This window comes from Balaenoptera musculus, chromosome 2 (genome assembly GCF_009873245.2).
Source record: "Balaenoptera musculus isolate JJ_BM4_2016_0621 chromosome 2, mBalMus1.pri.v3, whole genome shotgun sequence".
Taxonomy (NCBI): Eukaryota; Metazoa; Chordata; class Mammalia; order Artiodactyla; family Balaenopteridae; genus Balaenoptera; species Balaenoptera musculus.
In genome coordinates this window covers 31713538-31729820 of record NC_045786.1, presented here as the reverse complement: position 1 = coordinate 31729820, position 16283 = coordinate 31713538, and positions in this window count along the sequence as shown.

Sequence of the window (16283 nt, the reverse complement as noted above, 5' to 3'; positions counted from 1 at the left end):
TAAATGTTGCATGTGGACTCAAAGAGAATATGTGTTCTGCATGTTCAGTGTGTGCCACATATTTCAATTAGGTCAAGTTTGTTAAATGGATTGTTCAAAGATTCTATTTCTTTACTGATGTTTTTGTCTGCTTTATCAGTTACTGAGAGATATTAAAATTCCCCACAATGATTGTTAATTTACTCCTTTTAGTTCTGTTAATGTTTGCTCTGTGTATTTTAAGGCTGTTATTAGGTATAAACAAACTTAGAAGTACTTTTTCTTACTAGTGGTTTCACCCTTTAACATTATGATAAACTCTCTCTCTATTACTCTTTCATTAAAGTCTATTTTGATATTAATATAGTTACACTTGTTTTCATTTAGTTAGTCTTTGCTTGGTCAGTCCTTTTACTATCCATTGTTTTGTTTCCAAGCAGTTTGGTTTTTTGTTTGCTTATTATTGAAGTATAGTTGATTTACAATATTGTGTTAGTTTCAAGTGTACAGCAAAGTGATTCAGTTATACATATACATATATATTCTTTTTCATTTTAGGTTATTACAAGGTATTGAATATAGTTCCCTGTGCTATACAGTAGGACCTTGTTGTTTACCTATTTTATATATAGTGTATTCAAGTATTTTGAGCATGTGTCTTTTATAAGCAGAATATAACTAAATTTGTTTTTTTTCTTTAAGTGTCCAATTTGAAAATAATTTTCAGTTGGAAAAGTATGTGTGCACACACACAGACACACACACATACACACACACATGTTTATGTATCTTCCCATACTGTGGCTGAGGATCAGAGAAGTCTCCTTTACTTGAAATAGATTTCATATTTCTGTTTCCTGATGTTTTACTTTTTCGGGGTGATTTATAATAGGAGGAGGCAAATAAATCTGAACTCCATCGTCTTAAAACCGGCAATGCATCTCTTATGTATTATGATTTTTAAAAGTATCTTCTTTGTATATAGTCATAATCTCTCATCCCTTTTTGTCCCTAATGTTGATCTTTCTTATCATAATTGCAAAAGGTTTATTTTCCTTTCAAATAATTAGTGTTAATAAACTCTTTTCAAATTACCCAGTTTGAGTGGGTCATCAACTTCCTAACAGATATATAATAGTTGTATAAATGTATTTTATCATTGAATAAATGATAAATCTTTTTCTTTTTAAACTTTATTTTCCTGCCCATAGCAGAACATTTTCATCTTTTGTGGGGGGCTACTCAGCATCTTCTTAACACCTTTCCTAAGTTCCTAAGTTTGGAGGAACTTCTTATCTTTTGAGCTCATGTCTCCCCAAGGCAGAAACCAGAAACTCACATTCTCAGCCTCCTTTGCATCCAGGGCACATGCGTGTGATCAGTCAGACCCCATAAGATTTTATTCAGGGAAGGGAGCTCAAGAAGTAAGCACCATGAAACCCCTTCCAGCCACAGTAATGGTAGACATCCAGCTTGAAATACAGAGAGCTGACATGCCCGTGACTTAAGAGAGGTGGCAACAGGCATAACAGGAGTTCTCCTGTGTGGGGTCCTGCAGTGTAGTCTGCGCACTGCTTCTGCCACCTAGCCTCAAGCATGAGCCTCTGGTCCACCTGCAGATTCTGTGATTTATCCTATGTCATTTAATAGATTCCTTTTCTACTTCAAGTAGCCAGAAGAGCTTCTGTTGTTCCCCTCCCAGAGGATTTTACTCCCAGCTTCCTGTTCAAAGACACTCTCCCAACTCCACCAAATCAAAACTTCTTTAAATTTACCAAAGTTTTTTTTCTTTCTTTCTTTCTTTTTTATTTTTGGCTGCGTTGGGTCTTCGTTGCTGCGTGCGGGCTTTCTATAGTTGTGGCAAGCAGGGGTTACTCTTGGTTGCGGTGTGTGGGCTTCTCATTGTGGTGGCTTCTCTTGTTGCGGAGCACGGGCTCTAGGTGCGCGGGCTTCAGTAGCTGTGGCTCGCGGGCTTAGTTGCTCTATGGCATGTGGGATCTTCCCGGACTAGGGCTCGAACCCGTGTTCCCTGCATTGGCAGGCAGATTCTTAACCACCGCACCATCAGGGAAGTCCCTACTAAAGTGTTTTATTGACTAATGTTTCTGGCATTTTATTACTTCCTCCTGGATTCACTTTTCTTCTTATATTATCCTTTAGTAATTCTTTCTGCAAAGGTGGAAAATTCTCTAAGTGTGTCTGAAAATTTCTTTGTTCCATTCTCTCTCTCAAAATATAATTTTCCTGGGTATGGAATTTAGTGCTCAAATTACACAGGTATTATCCTTCAGCACATTAAAGCTCTTATTCATTATCTTTGTGTACCAAAGGCTTCTAACAAGAAATCCGACGTAACCTAATTTTTATTTATGTATAAGTAATTTGTGATGTATCTGTTTTCTCTGGCAGCTTGTCCCGTTCTTCTTTTTCTTTCTGTCTTTCTTTTTTATTTTATTTTATTTTTTTTTGTAGCACAGCATGTGGGATCTTAGTTCCCCAACCAGGGATCAAAGCCATGCCCACTGCAGTGGAAGCGCGGAGTCTTAACCACTGGACCGCCAGGGAAGTCCCACTTGTCTCTTTTTTCTTTATTCTTGATGTGCTGAAGTTTCACTCTTTGTGTGTGTGTGTGTGTGTGTGTGTGTGTGTGTGTGATGAACGTGCATGCATGCACACACATCATTCTTTGCAATTTCTGTTCAACACCTTGTATATTCAGCCCATGTATTGAATTGTTAATTTCGGTAATTACTTTTTTTTATTTCCAAGTATTGAAATTGGTTCCTGTAACAATTCCTTCTTTATTTCTCTGAGGTGTATGTATTTTAAAGTCCTTTTCAGATGCTCTATTATCACTGTTCCCTTGGTTCTTCCATTAATTGTATTGTCTTACATTCGTGGTATAAAATTTCCTCAGGTACAGGCTAATTTCTGGTTCTGCACTGACCTTCCAAGAGAGAATTCTCCCCAGTGTGTTCTGAGTTGTAAACTACTCCCTGCAGGCAGACAGCCAGCTGGAGGCATCATTGTGCAGCCGACATCAGACCTGGGCCTCAGCCTCCAAATGGCTACAGCCTATCCTGCTTCCCCTGTGCATTTTCTTTCCTTTCCTTTTCTTTTTAAAGAAAAGATTTACCATTTCAAGTCCAAGGAGTTTCTCTTTTTTGACTCCAGTCCTAGCTATGAACGTATTACTTTGCTTTAACAATATTTTCTACACAGACATAGAAGGGAAAGATTTCAGCACGTGGTCAAGCTGCTCTCTTGACAGTAGCTTTTTGTCTGTTGAAACCACTAAATAGTAAGACTTCAGAGGCCAGGAGCCAAACCTGCCTGCAGACTCCCCTGGGAGTGGCAGTGTGGGAGCAGCATCTGGGCCTCATTTGGGGGGGGGGCGGTCCTCTGTCTCACACTGGCAGCACCGTGAGGGTCTCCTCTCGTGCCTGCTCAGCCCTCCCTGCTGGCATCTGCTGAGGTGCCTGTGATTCCTGGATCTCTGGTCAACCTCCAGGTCTCAGCTCAGTTTGTCCTGGGCCCAGGGCCCCTAGCTGGGGGCGCTGTCTGCCTTCCCCAGGCCTGCTCCCTGGGAGCTCTGTGAGGCTGCCGTCCCAGGCCCCTCCGCCCAGGAAGCCCCTGGCCTGTCCTTCCTCCACTGCTGCACATTGAGGCCTGGGGAGCCCCTCAGCTGGTGGTTCTCAAACTTCCGCGTGCAGCAGAATCACCTGTAGGGTGTTAAAATATAGGTTTCTGGGCTCTGCCCCCAAGAAACTCCAATTCTGGAGGTCTGGGGTGAGGTCTGAGAATTTCCACTTCTAACCGGGTCCGACTGGTGGGGAACCACAATTTGAGAGTCACAGCCCCAGACAGACAGCAGGGACTGTGCTCCCCTTTCTCTCCTAGCCCCAGACCTCGCCTTTGAAGTATCAAAGCCAGGAATGTGGCTGACCTCTTCTCTGATTTTCCTGGCTTGGGGACAATACTCACAGCAGGAATCACAGCTGGAGGGCTGAGGGAAGTCTGGGGTCACAGAAAGAAAACAGCACGGATCGCCACCAAATCATCCGTCCAGTTTAGTTGGTATTTTAAAGTGCTGGTCTTTTTCTCTTCAAGAAGCCATGTACATACATAACTTTAAAAATCACACTCTTTTTCTTTTTCGTAGTTATTCCCTCCTCCACTTGGAATAAGAGACTCTGAGAACCGGATGGGACCACAGCCACCTGGAGAACATTCATATTACACACCCTGGTTCAGAAGCGAACCACAGCCACCTGGAGAACATTCATATTACACACCCAGAAACGAAAAGCTGAAGCACTGCGGGTACCCACCACTGGCTCGACAGATGGGAGAAAGCCGATCTCGGGGAGCCGGGTCCACCCGCATCCCCTGCAGTTGCATCCAGGCCTGAACCAGGGACCCCTGTGCTTCCCAGCCTCCCACCTTCTGGCGCACGTTGTAGTTGCGCAGAGAAACATTTCATAGATGGCCTAACATATCTCTCTGCATATGTGATTTACTAGCTTGGTATTTTAAATATGTGAAATCCAAGTTACGTGTTACAATGTAAAACTCCACTAAGGTGTGGGAGGAAGGCGGAGCCTGAAGGCAAATCCTGGCACCTCCTCCTCCCCCTCCCCTCCCCCCTCCTCCCCCTCCCTCCTCCTCCCCCTCCCCCTCCCCAGCCGGCTCTCCAGTGTGCGCTTGAGCCTGTGGGCTCCCAGCGCTCACAAAGGCCACTTTATCGAGTCTTTCAAACAGCTCTGGACCAAATGCTGTGCTCCACCCACTTCGCCTGGGCTCCTCACCTCCGCTCTGGTCCCCGCAGTCCGTTCTACACTCGGCAGCCAGAGTGTTTGTTGGTTCGTTTAATTTTATTATTATTTTTTACAGCCACACCTGTAATCGTGTTAGCAGCTGTTAAACATGTCAGAAGAGTCTCAAGCTCAGGCCTCATACGGGAAGGATAACTTCAGACGTCCGATCAGATGGGCAAAGGCAGATCATTTGATTAACACTAGTGACCCCTGGGCGGGTAGCAGGCACTCTCGTCTGCTGCTGAAGGCCATGAAATTAGGAAGTGTCTGTCCAACCATTGTCATGGTCGTTTGACAATGTTTATCAAAGTTATACATTTGCATACTTTGAGACCCATTTTTAGAGATTTACCCTAGAGGGCCAAGTGTTATATGTTAATTATTTGCACCATTGTTTGTAATAGCAAAGGACTGGAAATAACCCAAAGGCTTATCAACAGGGGACAGGTTAAGATGTATAAGGGTATATTCATATCATGAAATTCTATATAGCTGTGAAAAACAATGAGGAAATTCTCTTTGTACAGACACAATGTTTTTTAAGAAAAATGGTTACGTGACGAAAGCAAGTTGCAGAATGGTGCTGTGGATCTGTGTACATTTGTTTGTACGTGCATCACATCTCTCTGGAATTGCACCCTGGAAACTGTTAACACTAAGCCCTGGTGAGGGAGCTGGGTGTCTGTGGGGGGAGGGGCTTTCCCCTCTGTCCTCTGCTGTTTAGTTTCAAACCATGTTACAGTGTTGCCTACTAAAAAAAATACTACATAAAAATGTATAAAATGCATTATGGCAGCACCCACAACATGCCAGGCATGTAGCAGCTCCTTAGTCTTTGGTGAATGAATGAAATATGCCAGCCCCACCCTAGGGAATATGCTCTGTATTAGTTACCAGTTGCCTGAACAAATTACCTGCAAACTTGGCAGCTTCAAACAACAAACATTTACTCCCCCCATCCCCCCTGCTGCCCTCCCCCACCAGGATTCTGTGGGTTAGGAATCTGGAGACGGCTTAGCCATGGGCCCTGGTGGTGACCTCCTGCGAGGTGGTAGCTGAACTCTAGGAACTGCAGTTCCCTGAAGACTCGGCTGGGGCTGGGGCACCTGCTGCGGCCTCATGAATGTGGACTTGGCCGTGACCATCCCTGGGTCCTCACCGCTCAGGCCACCTCGTAAGCAGCTGGTGAGCTGAGAGAGAACAAGAGAGGGCATCCAGGGTAGAAGCCACGGTCTTTGCCTGTACTCCAGTCTCAGAGCTGACGCCCCATCACTGCTGCTGTGTTCTGTTCATTAGAAGCAAGCCAACAAGTCCAGTCCACACTCAAAGGGACGGGATCACACGGGGCGTGAATCTCAGGAGGTGCAGGTCATCGAGGGCTGAGAGGCCACCTGCCACGCACTCTGATGGCTTCACTCATTCCTCTTCCTAGATAAAGTCTTTGACGAGGCCTCGTAGGCCTGGCCTGACGCCTGCACACCCCCTCCCACCTCCTCTGCACAAGCCTTTTTTTTTTTTTAATTTTTATTTTATATTGGAGTATAGTTGATTTACAATGTTGTGTTAGTTTCAGGTGTACAGCATAGTGATTCATTTATACATGTACATGTATCTATTCTTTTTCAGATTCTTTTCCCACTTAGGTTATTACAGAATATTGAGTAGAGTTCCCTGTGCTATACATTAGGTCCTTGTTGATTATTTTATATATAGTAGTGTGTATATCTCAATCCAGAACTCCCAATCTATCCCTCTTCCTCACCTTTCCCCTTTGGTAACCATAAGTTTGTTTTCTAAGTCTATGAGTCTATTTCTGTTTTGTAAATAAGTTCATTTGTGTCATGTTTCAGATTCCACATGTAAGTAATATCATGATATTTGTCTTTCTCTGTCTGACTTACTTCACTTAGTATGATAATCTCCAGGTCCATCCATGTTGCTGCAAATGGCATTATTTCATTCCCTTTTATGGCTAATATTCCATTGTATATAAATATGTACAACATCTTCTGAAACTATGATTAAAAAACTCCCAACAAACAAAAGTCCAGAACCAGACGGCTTCACAGGCAAATTCTATCAAACATTTAGAGAAGAGATAACACCTATCTTTCTGAAACTATTCCAAAAAATTGCAGAGGAAGGAATATTCCCAAACTCATTCTATGAGGCCAACATCACCCTGATACCAAAACCAAACAAAAATACCACAGGACTTCCCTGGTGGCGCAGTGGTTAAGAAATCTGCCTGCCACTGCAGGGGACACAGGTTCGAGCCCTGGTCTGGGAAGATCCCACATGCCACGGAGCAGCTAAGCCCGTGCACCACTACTACCGAGCCTGTGCTCTAGAGCCCGAGAGCCACAACTAGTGAGCCCACGTGGCACAACTACTGAAGCCCGCGCACCTAGAGCCTGTGCTCTGCAGCAAGAGAAGACACCGCAATGAGAAGCCCACGCACTGCAACTAGAGAAAGCCTGCACGCAGCAACGAAGACCCAACGCAGCCAAAAATAAACTTAAAAAAAAAAGAAAGAAACAAAGATACCACAGAAAAAGAAAATTACAGACCAATATCACTGACGAACATAGACACTAAAATCCTCAACAGAATACTACAATCCATACATGAAAAGGATCATACACCATGATCAAGGGGGATTTATCCCAGGGATGCAAAGATTTTTCCATATCCATACATCAATCAGTGTGATAGACCACATCAACAAATTGAAGAATAAAAACCATATGATCGTCTCAATAGATGCAGAAAAACCTTTTGACAAAATTCAACACCCATTTATGATAAAAACTCTGCACAAGCTTTTCTTAAGTTCCCCAAACGTGCTGGGCTCCTGCCAGCTCCAAGGCCTCTGCACATGCTGTTCCCACCTCCTGGAACTTTGGCTCCAATGTAAGAGAAGCCCAGCCCCCTCTCCCACTAAGGGCTTTTGTAGCCTTTGTCCTGTCCCTTTGTTTGTGTGACTGATGGACGAATGCCCGTGTCTCCCGGAAGCTCTGAGAGGACACTGAGCTCATGTGGTTTTGCTTCCCCGGTTGCTCCAATGCCAAATACTGATTACATGGTAACTACTCAGTACATAGTAGGTAGATGAATTCATCCTTTTCCTTGAATCAGTCAGGGTCCCAGCAAGAAGCAGATGGTACCTTCCAAAGAGGTAAAGGAGGAGCATTCAGGAAAAGGACTATTGACCAAGGTGGGGCAGCGTGAAGACAAAGCAACAGGCTAGCCCTCGGGGGCTGGCAACACTGGGGGCTGTAGCACCTCCAGGCCAGTTGAGGGAAGATTACTGGAAGCCAGTGAGACCTGCAGGTGTGGGTGGGGCTGGGAGGCAGGGGTGCAGTGGGTGTGGGTGGGAGCTGTGGTCTTCCTGGAAGGACAGACGTGGCCCATTCCCAGCGCCTTGGGAGGAAGGGGCCGGGGAAGATCCACCAACATCGCGCTCCTGCCAATACCTCCCATTGGGCAAACCATGGAGAGCGGGGGAGCCCACAGACCCCGCCCACAGAGGCCACTTCCCGGGCACAGAGCCGGGCGGGAGAGGGTAGAGGGTGGGTCTGAGGGACAAGCAGGGGCATATCCCACGCAGCCCACTGACTCAGTCCTTCTGTCCTTTGTCGGCCACCATCTTAGTGCAGGATCATGGCAACTCGGTCACATTCTCACTTGGAAATGAAAATGTTAACCAGTTTTGCTCCCATGAGAAGTGGGGGAAAAGGGGGGAAAGAAACAGTGTGTGAACGTAAAGCACACTAGGTGCCAGGGAGGATGTTGTTTTCCCCTTGTGTGGACGCACATCTGCAATATTTCTCAACCACATCTGGGACAGAAGCTGCAATTGGAGTCACTACCAGATTAAGTTTTCGACAATCCATTGTCATTGGATTGGGACAAGAGGCAAGTCAAACGGGGTTGGGACAGCCGTCCCTCCCTGCCCCTTTCCAGGCTCCAACCGTGCCGGTGAACCCTGCAGCTTCCCCAGATGGAGTGTCTCTTCTGGTTTAGGATCCTGGGAGGGAGGGGCGGTTCCTCAGCCTTTCCTCCAATGACGGTTCTCATCCCGCAGGTCTGAGGAGCCAATGTGGGGACTCTGCAAGGGCCCCTGGATGTTTATTCCAGTGACACAGTCCGGAACTGGGAAGAAATGCAGGGTAGGTCTGCAGGCCTGTTAGACCCATTGGGAGTCAGATTTGGGCCGAAACTTCACTCTCCTGATGACCACGAGCCCCCAGTTGGCCTGTAGAGCCCAGTGACATTTTGCTTTCCTAAGAGTTTTCTAAACATTTCCTAGGAATTAATGTCACTTCAGCGACAATGTCCAGAAATCTCCAAAGGTCTTGGCGTTGCCCTTTATCCAGGGCATACATGACCCTAGTAAATGGCCCAGAGCTCTGCCAGGGAGGGGTCAGAGGGAGATTGACAGCATATACTTGCAGCAACATTGCAGGATCCTACTCAGACGCTCAGCCTCCCCTTTAATCAAGGGCCTCTGGGTCTGGGAACTGCCTTGCGTCTGGACATTTGGCCCCTATTCATTTCATTCTTTGGGGTCCATCAGCCACTGCCAGAGGTCACGTGGGTCAAAGCATTATGGTTATGCCTGTCTTCCTGCTCATTACAACACATACACCTCCTTTGGCAGTTAAACACTGCCACTTGGTTTTTGCCTCTGTGGAATCCCACCATCACCAAGGACACCCGGGTCTGTCTCAACAGTGACCTCTCCCACCGTCAGACCTGGTCCACAGAGGAGAGCACGCACAGGGTCTTTGAGCAAGAGAGGTTGGTCTCCTGAGACACAGGCCGGCAGGCCGTTCCCAGCAGCCGGAAACAGACTCCGGTCCAGACAGACTCAAGGGTCGAGGTTCTTACCTCCCCCAGACTCTACTCAGATGTTTGCATCCCAGACCTCAGGATCGTACTCGTTTCCAAAGCATGTCCACATAGGATACCCGTCACACCTTTGAATTCAACTGACATTGTAATTCTGCCATATTCACAAAGCCCGTGTCTGACTCTTGGCAAGGGTATCTCTATGTTTACGGCAAATAACAGATTCTCTGGGCGCATGATAGAAATTCTCTGATTTTCTGTAAGCCCCAAGTTTTAACTCAGAGTTTGTCATTTTCTTTCTGCTGGGTCTCTGGTGTAGTAAGAACTGGCCACCCACCCTGCAGCCCTTGAAGTCCTTGAAGTCCCTCCAGTAAGGGCTGAGGTCACCTGCCTCTCTCCCCATGCCTGCCCCTGCCTCCCCACCCCTACCTCCCAGACCCCCAGGCTCTGGCTTTAGTAAGAACTTCATCCAAAGCAACTGCAGGTGGCAGTTTGACCAATTGGGATGCCCAGAGTGGCCTGGATTACTGGCACGTTTTTTTCCCACCATCAAGAGCTCAGCCCTGTGTTCAGGGCCCAGAATCTATCTCGGAGGCTCTGTTTCCGGGGATGATGACTGGTACCTGCACTGCGTGAATCAGGGTCCAGGTGGGGAAACAGAACCCACACTGGCTGTTTTCAAAGAGAGCTTTAACACACAGCATTGTTTCAGCAGGATTGGGGGACTCAGTGAGCCAGGCTAGCTGACGATGAAGTCACTTCCACTGCTGCAGCCAAGCCCTGGCCGAGGGCACTGACTTCAGCACATCTCACCCAGTCGGTCCAGCCTCATCCCACCCTCCGGAGCTGCTCCGTGGGGGGCCCCACCGGTGCAGGCTGCCCCACGAGGGCCTTTACTACCCACACGCCAGGAGCGGGGCTCTAGCCAGTCTGTTGTTGCTGCAGCCCAGGGCCCAGGTCAGCGTCTGGCAAGGGAATATTTTTAAGATATATGATTAATGATGAAATCAATCCTTACAACCACTTTCTGAAGAAGAAGCAAGGGCCCCATTTTTCAGTTGAGGCATCTCAGCCTCACCTGAACCACCTGAAATGAGGCAGGAGGTTTTCAGAGAAATGCCAGGCAGACAAAAACTGTCACTGGAGGATGTCACCATTTTACAGCATCGTAGTGATGACCAGCACGATTCGGCACATTTTACACATGAGGCCCTGGGTTCGGAGATGTACGTGTTCCACTGAGTCCAAGTCTCGTGACCACCCCGTAAGGCAAGTAATGGTATTTCCCCATTTTACAGTCGAGGGAACTGAGGTTGGGTAGAGGAGAGGTATCTGTTCAGGGTCAGAGCCCCGGGCTGAGTCCTGGCTTGGCTGGAATTGCTCAATCACGGTGCACACTGCTCCTTTGGAACAGACATTTTTAGACAGTTGTGTATTGTGTAGGCAGAACAATGGCCCCCTGAGATGCTCACTTCCTAACCTCTGGACACTGGACACTTACAGGACACTGGACAGTGGACTCTGGACACTTACAGGAAAAAGAGACTTCCTAGATGTGGTGAAGGGCCTCGAGATGGGGAGATTTCCTTGGATTCTCTGGGTGGGTAGAATCGAATCACTTGAGTGCTTTTTTTTTTTTAATTTTATTGGAGTATAGTTGTGTTAATTTCAGGTGTACAGCATAGTGATTCAGTTTACATATAGATGTTATATATTCATTCTTTTTCAGATTCTTTTCCCATATAGGTTATTACAGAATACTGAGTAGAGTTCCCTGTGCTATACAGTAGGTCCTTGTTGTTTATCTATTTCTTATATAGTAGTGTGTGTATGTTAATTCCAAGCTCCTAATTTATCCCTTCCCCCCCTCCATGTTTCCCTTTTGGTAACCATAAGTTTTCCATGTCTGTGAATCTGTTTCTGTTTTGTAAGTAAGTTCATTTGTATCATTTTAAAGATTAGATTCCACATATGAGTGATATCATATGATATTTGGCTTTCTCTGTCGGTCTTACTTCACTTAGTATGATAATCTCTAGGTCTATCTATGTTGCTGCAAATGGCATTATTTCATTCTTTTTTATGGCTGAGTAATATTCCATTGTATATATGTATCACATCTTCTTTAAACATTCATCTGTCAATAGACATTTAGGTTGCTTCCATGTCCTGGCTATTGTAAATAGTGCTTTAATGAACACTGGGGTGCATGTATCTTTTCAAATTATGGTTTCCTCCAGATATATGCCCAGGAGTGGGATTGCTGGGTCATATGGTAGCTCTATTTTTAGTTTTTTAAGGAACCTCCATACTGTTCACCATAGTGGCTGTACCAATTTACATTTCCACGAATGGTGTAGGAGGGTTCCCTTTTCTCCACACCCTCTCCAGCATTTATTATTTGTAGACTGTTTAAATGATGGCCATTCTGAGTGGTGTGAGGTGGTACCTCATTGTGGTTTTGATTTGAATTTCTCTAATAATTAGTGATGTTGAGCAGCTTTTCATGTGCCTTTTGGCCATCTGTATGTCTTCTTTGGAGAAATGTCTATTTAGATCTTCTGCCAATTTTTTGATTGGGTTGTTTGTTTTTTTGACATACGCTTGAGTTCTTAAAAGCAAAGACCCTTTCCCACCTGTGGCCAGAGAGAGACATGAAGCCAGAAGCAGGGCCAGATACATGCAACTTTCTTGGCTTTGAAGGTGGAGGAAGGGGGCTGTGAGCCAAAGAATGCAAGTGGCCTCTAGAAGGTGGAAAAGGCAAGGATGCAGATTTTCCCCAGGAGCCTCCAGAAGGAATCAGCCCTGCCCACACCTGGATTTTTAGTTCAGTGAGATCTGTGTTGGACTTCTAGCCTATAGAACTGTAAAATAATCAGTTTGGGGCTTCCCTGGTGGCACAGTGGTTGAGAATCTGCCTGCCAATGCAAGGGACACGGGTTCGATCCCTGGTCCGGGAAGATCCCACATGCCACGGAGCAACTAAGCCCATGAGCCACAACTACTGAGCCCGTGTGCCACAACTACTGAAGCCCACACGCCTAGAGTCCGTGCTCCGCAACAAGAGATGTCACCGCAATGAGAAGCCCACACACCGCAACTAGAGAAAAGCCCCTGCGCAGCAGCAAAGACCCAACACAGCCAAAAAATAAATAAATAAACTAAATTTACTTTAAAAGTAAATAAAATAAAATAATCAGTCTGTGTTACTTTAAGCCACAAGTTTGTGGTCATTTGTTACAGAAGCAACACCTTTCCCTGGAAATTGGGAGAAGGTTCCAGGGGAAGCTGTGCTGCAGCCACTCTGGAGGAGGCCTGTCCACCTCCACCCGCCACATTCCCGGAAATGACACAGTGGGTCCGAGTCTTGAGCAGGATTTTTCCGGGAATGGCTCAGTCATCTCCCCAAATTAGCTCCCACGTTCAGTGACATATGGACAAAGATGTCCAGTGGTTAAGAGGGGAAGACACCAGCCCCAGCCAGTCATCGTTGTTATGGTGATAGTTGTCATTATTATATCATCATATACAACAGTCATGTCTACAGGCTGCTCTGAGGGTCTATAGCAACGGTCCCCGAACCTTTTAGCACCAGGGACCCGTCTCGTGGAAGACAATTTTTCCACAGATGGCGGCGGGGTGGGGGATGGTTCAGGCAGTAATGTGAGCGCTGGGGAGCGATGGGGAGTGGCAGATGAAGCTTTGCTGGCTCGCCCCCTGCTCACCTCCTGCTGTGCAGCCTGGTTCCTAACAGGCCGCGGACTGGTAACAGGGTTGGGGACCCTTGGTCTATAGCATCCCAGGCACTCCAGCTTTCTGTCCAAAGCAGCTCCTGTAGCCTGAGGGCAGGTCTCCAGGGAGAAGCATAGGTGCAAGCTGCAGCCAGCAGAGGGATACACATGGTCAGAGGGACCCTGGTGGCCTGGCGGGGACAGCCACCCTGCCTGCTAAGCCCAGCCCTTACCTCTCAGAACTACTTGCTTCTCACAGTGAATTGACTTCATCTTGTCCTGGCTCCTTCCAGGTTCTGGTTGGTCGCATTATCTGAGGGAAATCTTGCCAGGGAGGGTCAGTGGAATACGCTTCAGACCCACTCCGCAGGTGGTCCTGAGGCCACAAATGATATTCAACATCCCCCTCCCTGTTATGGGCTGAAATGTGTTCCCCCCAACCCCGACCCCTGCTCCAGATTCCTGTGCTGTAGTCCTGGCCCTCGGTAGCTCAGAATGTGACTGTGTTTGGAGATAGGGTCTATACAGGAGTGATGAAGTTAAAATGAGACTGTTAGGATGGGCCCTAATCCAGTATGAGTGGTGTCTTTTTTTAATTATTATTTTTTTCAATTTTATTAAAGTATAGGTGATTTACCATGTTGTGTTAATTTCTTCTGTACAGCAAAGTGACTTAGTTATACACACACACACATATGTGTATATATATGTGTGTGTGTGTATATATATATATATATTCTTTTTCATATTCTTTTCCATTATGGTTTATCACAGGATATTGACTATAGTTCCCCATGCTATACAGTAGGACCTTGTTGTTTATCCATTCTATATATAATAGTTTGCATCTGCTGATCCCAAACTCCCAATCCATCCCTCCCCCATGGAAACCACAAGTCTGTTCTCTATGTCTGTAAGTCTGTTTTTTGTTTCATAGATATATTGATTTGTATCGCATTTTAGATTCCACAAATAAGTTATATCATATGGTGTTTGTCTTTCTCTGTCTGACTTACTTCACTTAGTATGATAATCTCTAGGTCCATCCATGTTGCTTCAAATGGCATTATTTCATTCTTTTTGATGGCTGAGTAATATTCCATTGTGTATATGTACCACAACTTCTTTACCCATTCATCTGTGGATGGACATTTAGGTGGCTTCCATGTCTTGGCTATTGTAAATAGTTCTGCTATGAACATTGGGGTGCATGTGTCTTTTTGAATTATAGTTTTGTGTGGGTATATGCCCTGGAGTAGGATTGCTGGGTCATATGGCAACTCTATTTTTAGTTTTTTGAGGAAACTCCATACTATTTTTCACAGTGGTTGCACCAATTTACATTCCCAGACTGTGTCCTTTTAAAAAGGGGAAACAGGGACAGAGAGACAAACATAAGCAGAGGGCAGCTGATGAGACGACACAGGAAGAAGACGGCCATCTAAAGCCAAGGACAGAGTCCCAGGGCAGAACCTGCCCTCCCGGCCTTCAGAAGGAAACCACCCTGCTGGTATCTCCATCTCGAACTTCTGGCCTCCAGAGCAGTGAGACAATACATTTCTGTGGTTTAAGTCACGCGGTCTGTGGCAGTTTGATATGGCAGCCCCAGGAAATGAGTACCCTCTGCTGCCATCTGGTCTGAACTCGGCTCAGGCTCGGCCGTACTGCTGGCGGGGTGGGGGAGCCCGGTGGGATCACCTCTATCTCTGGGTGATAGGAGACCCTGGCTGCCGTGCATATCAGGATGGCTGCAGGGCTGTCTAGTCAGAGTTCACCCTGCGCGTGGGAGCATCAGAGATGCCACGATGAGCCCCTGATCCAAACACACTGCTCCTGTTCCTTTCTCAACAAGAAAATCAGGGTCAACTTTCCAGACCAGGGAAATGCCTTTGTTTTACCTGCTTGTCTCCTGGCACAAGGAGCTCCAAGTTACCAGGTAGAAGCTGTAGCTTTAAGTCCAGTGTGATCTTCCTGGGTGTCCTAGGGGAAGAGTCTTCCCTTTAGCAGTGAGGACCTCTCAACCCACAGAACCTAAAATCATAGTGTTGGGAAGCATGGCTCCCCTACGTGGGTCCCTGGGAACCATGATGAGTGGGTGCTTCCTACCAGGGGTGCTGCTGGTGCCTATACTTGAGCATCAGGTTGTGACAGACCTTTGGCTGCAGTCCACTCCCTCCCCACGCCCCCAGAAGCAGTGCCCAGTCCTGCAGGGCAGGTCCCTGAGCCAGCAACTCAGCTACAACTTCCGGAGGCTGTTCCCCTGCTCCATTGGCCAAAAGCTCCTGGTTGGTGTGGAATTTGGTGGGGACACGGATCTTATGATCATATGCCCATTGCGCCCTACATGTTCTGGGCTACGAAGGCTCCCTGGTCCCAGGTAATTTGTGCAGGATCCAGGTTGGTGAATCAGACACATGAGTCCTTGAGTAGTGGTTCCTACAGGAGATGCTAATCCCCCCTGGAATACACACCGATCCCAATCAGGGCGCATTGCTGTGATTTCAGCCCCTGAGCAGCTGGTGGTCTCTGTGAGGGCTGGTGGCACATCAGGGGCTCATCGTGGTCTCTGTGGCTGATGGTGGGATGTTCTGCAGGATCCAGATCAGCCTTGGTGGGAGGAAGTCTGTGCTGCAGCCCCCTTCTCTGCCAGCACCCCTGATCGCCATGGGTCTGGGCAAAGTCCTGGGCAGGCTGAGGATGGACGTTGGGTCATCTCTGTGCCCCGTCCGCCTGGCTGTGTTGTGCTTCCTGGGTGCTCCCTGACTGCATTCTGTGCAACACCAAGATCCTGCCACAGACTGCCTCTTCCTATAGGGTCAACCACGTGCAGCCACCACGTTGCAGAGCCTCTAATCTTGCTGCGTGGGTCCTTACCAACCAGTCAGGCCATTCCCTCCTGCCT